Below are 4113 nucleotides of genomic sequence, written 5' to 3'. Positions count from 1 at the left end.
AAGAAAACTCCCTTCTGTACAGGCAGTAGGATTTGGTAAAAGTTCTAAGACAGCTGGTTAAAGTAGCCTGCAAGCCAGACTTGTATCTGGTTGACAGCTATCATTCATATTCCATCTAGCATTTCTATGTGGGGGAGAGAGCAGGAAGAAAGGGAAAGGTGGGGCAATAAGCAGGGCAGAGCAGTTTTTGACAGCTCCACCATTTCTAAGTAGGGAGAAGAAGCTTTTGCTCCCGTTCTACATAAGGTCGTTGTTAAACATGAGCGCACGGTGCTACAGCTGCCAGCATTAACCAGAACAGTGCTGGAACATTAGTCTTTTAAAGCAAGATATCAAGGTCAAAACAGGAAAGGTAACTAATTAGAACCAAAGATGCAGTTCACATAGCATTAAAGTAATTGTCTGTTTGTGCAGCACAACACCCATATCTTCAATTTAGGTCAGGCCATGAAGAGGAGGAAGAGGACTGAAGACTGAAGATGAGATGCTCTACTTCACACAGTTGCCCTCTGGAAGGACTTGCAAAGGCAGTCACTTAAATTAAGTACAGGTCATCAGACAAGATATCTAATCTATTCCTGAGACTGGCAGCTCTAGCAGTCCAAATCCCCATGGCCTTTGCAGCCACACGATGAACTACTTCCTCATGTACCTCTGTCAATTCACGTTAGGTTCCAATTGTTTTAAAGCGATATTTCATGTACACCATGACCCTATTGCTCGTAGCAAGGAAAGTGCTTTGGTTTATTTATGACCTACTAACCTTAAATAATAAAAAAAACCCCAACATACATCCAATCTGATTGTTCACATAAGCTTGCAGATCTGAAATAAAATTTAACATAAAGCTGGCATTTGTAACAGCTAGCTAAGCCTGGTAAGGGATTAAACAAAAAAAAAAAAAAAAAAAAAAAAAAAAAAAAAAGAAAACCAGATGAGAGATGATGACAGCATATTTACCCTGCATAACCTACACACGTCAGGAATTAGGGCTGGAACTCAGGAATACTTTTTGTACTTAGTTTCAGTCCATTTCAGAGGCTAGATAACCAAGGAAATCCTGAGGTTTTTCCATTATAGGGGGTGTGAGGCATTAATAATAACCTGTGAAAGTAATTCCTTCTAAGATGCAATCCACCCAGCCACAAGCTCTACATAGCTCCTCTTCCTCTCCTGCCCTCCATCCTGATTGCCAGATACTATCCAGGCAACACCCCACATTGAAATATGAAGTGACAGATGGAAGCAGGGAATAAGAGCATAGGAATAAGTACTGAAAGAAATGATGTACAAAAAGCAAGCTCATAATATGGTGGATCTGAAACATGAGCAGCCCTAAACCATAAAGTCAGTTCATTTGGCTAGAACAATGTTGAACAGATGCAGATGCACAAAAGACTGAGTTGGAGAGCCTTATCCTCTCATCACTCATGTTGGTGTACAGAAGTCTTCTCGTAATATCCATGGAATTAAACCTTTGGAAAACCACTACAAAGAAATGGAAAAATAAACTTCAAAGCTAAACTACTGGCAGCAAATATTCCATACAGTTGTATCAGGAAAGAAAGAGGCACTGCCACATTTGATTAGAATTCAGATATATTCCTAATCACAGTGGCCTTCCTAAATAAAATACATCTAATCTACCATAAAGAAGAAAATTAGTGGATTCCACTCTTGTCTAGTTCTCCAATAGACTATATTAATGACTTTGTCCTTCAGTAATATTAGAAAAAAATACAGTTTTGTTCAATGATGTAATGAACTCCTCTACCTGCAGAGCAATTAGTTGAAAGAAACAGGACAAAGTCCTTGTCATGATGTTTGTTTACACACAGGCATTGTGCCTATCAGCTCCAGTCTTTTGGTGCAGGTTCCCTTTACAAACGTAGAAACAAATCCCATAACATTCACAGACACTTATAAATAATCAGAGATTGACGAGAGAATATAGAGCATCTTTTACCAAAAGATAAGGTAAACAAACAGCAATTCAGAGAAGTTAATGAATCAGTCACAGTTCCAGCACAGCAAGAGCAGACCTAGCAAAAAAGAATTCTGACCAGCTGAGCATCAAGAACACCTTCTGCAGAAGAACTCTGCTCCCAAATGCAAATAAGGTAAAATTCCTACATTACCTTGTTTTAGCTTCCGATCCAGCCTCTAAAACCCTTTAACAACACAAAAATTACCACCTCTCTTTTCTAAATTATTATTTATTTTTATTAATAACTAAGACAATTGATTAGGGAAAATATAATCTTACGGTAGGAATTTTTAAGAATAAGGACTTTACTGTGTGATGAGCAGTACTGGATATGCACAGCATGCCACCACCTAAAAAAATACACAGAAATAAATTTAGGCTAAGCCTAAATTCACTATTTATTTCTCCTGAAAACTATCATAACAGGTTCTGCGTGTGTGACAATTTGTAAGGAAGAAAGGCCTTCTGTTTCTGTAAGATGTTTCTTGAGAAATTAAGCCTCCTTTAAAGAAAATACATTTTTCTTCAATCCTAAGCAAGTTGAAATCCAATTGAACCATGTCAGCAAAAGAAATTTTGCTCAGTTGGGCAATCTCTAATTGGCAACACTGATTTATAACACTCTTAGCCAGTTCTGTTCATATATGAGATCTTGTGTTTCATTTTGCTATGAAGTTCAGTCTCAGGGAATAACAGACAAAAGTAATCCACTTGTGCCTGCATCGCCAACCTTTATTATTAAAGCCTGAATAAGTAAAATTTCTTTTCTTTCCATAGAAAGAAGTTTGGGAAACTGCCAGCTCCTTGCACAAAGACTGAAATATGATGAGCAGAGAAGGGTGTTGGTGTTGGTAAGAGAAAAATGATTGAAGTTGCATCACCTGTACGATTAAAATCACTGTGTGAATTTTGATTTTCACCCCCTCCTTTCAGACCTTTGAGGCTGCGGTCAAGTCAATGGAGTTCTGTTGTAGTGGTTGCTTCAGTGAACATTCAACGCTGTCGGTGAGTTTGGAATTAAAGTGAAAACCATCGACCGTTGATTGTACCCTCCAGCTAACCATCCTCCTCCTTACTTCATGCTTTCAGGCCTTAACACCGAAGATAGCAACCTAACCATCATATGATGTTTCTCCCCCACCCTGCCAAGCTTTACAAAAAAAAAAAAAGGTCACAATCAACATTCATTGCTGTCGGTGGGTTTAACTTTGTGGACAAGCTCACTGAACAATGAATGCAACTGTGGCCCCACATTTTACAGTTGCCGTTGAGAGGAACAGCAGCTCTGAAAGCAGTAGTGAGAGACAAACTTCTTATAAGCTACATTTTACTGGTCAGAAAAATAGTTGGGAGTATTCACTTTTTGCTTGCTTGTTTTTAAGTGTGTTTGACTTAGCTGACTGGAAAAAAAAAACAAAACACCACCTGCCTTTTTCTGGAATATTGTCCTTACAGGGTTCAGTCTCACTGAAACCATAAAAACTCTTATTTATTATGTGTGTAGAAATAAATAACTGTACAGGAGACTCTGTATATCCTCTTCTAAGGACCCTGACATAGAAGAAAAGAATATTTAAATGTCATTTTAACTAGACATTGTGGAATAGTTAAGAAAAATTTTCTATGCTTGTCATGACAAATACAAATGGGAGTAAATGAGATTTCAAAGTTGTGGATCAAATGTTATATCAAATAATTATTTTGATACGAAATTGTTTCTGAGCACATAAATAGTAGACAAACCATACTATTGCATTTGGCTTTTTTAGATACCTGAAAGATGACAGAGAAGTGTATATCCAGAAATAATAATGGAAAAGTAGTTAAATTGTAAAATTACTGTAAACTGAGTACCTATGTCACACTCTCAGTATTGCAGACACTAATACGAAAATAAAAGCATAAATAAGCTCACATTTTTGTCCTTATTTCCTTACAACCCTTTATTAGCCTGGTCAGACATAGAGAGACCAGCCTACATTTCTCACATCACACAATCATCCAAGGTAAGTTCAGTCTTTAGACTTGGTGCAACTCAAATATTCTGCAGTAGGAACTGCTTACAAAGGTTGGGTAATGTCATAGCAATCATGTTGTTGTTCCTCATTATGGGGGGTTCATAAATA

General features: G+C 37.5%; 1 long non-coding RNA gene across 5 annotated transcripts in view; it reads left to right on the top strand.

Annotated features, from left to right (window-relative positions):
* The window catches only part of LOC114055851, a 60691-nt gene extending 57302 nt beyond the window's left edge, over positions 1-3389 (top strand). For 3 of the 5 annotated variants that reach the window (XR_003570848.1, XR_003570845.1, XR_003570849.1), the window contains 4 exons: positions 2027-2120; positions 2765-2832; positions 2921-2992; positions 3077-3389. This is a non-coding gene — a long non-coding RNA (uncharacterized LOC114055851). Of the gene's footprint in view, positions 1-414; positions 551-2026; positions 2121-2764; positions 2833-2920; positions 2993-3076 lie in introns of all 5 variants that reach the window. The other 2 variants (XR_003570846.1, XR_003570847.1) reach the window with 2 other exon arrangements.
* Positions 3390-4113: the final 724 nt, after the last annotated feature.

The sequence above is a fragment of the Empidonax traillii genome, unplaced genomic scaffold, assembly GCF_003031625.1.
Source record: "Empidonax traillii isolate 1590-97213 ecotype Southwest subspecies unplaced genomic scaffold, ASM303162v1 scaffold69:size3087049, whole genome shotgun sequence".
In the NCBI taxonomy this organism is placed as follows: Eukaryota; Metazoa; Chordata; class Aves; order Passeriformes; family Tyrannidae; genus Empidonax; species Empidonax traillii.
The sequence above is the reverse complement of the archived record's forward strand: the minus strand, read 5'-3'. Positions and strand labels throughout refer to the sequence as shown.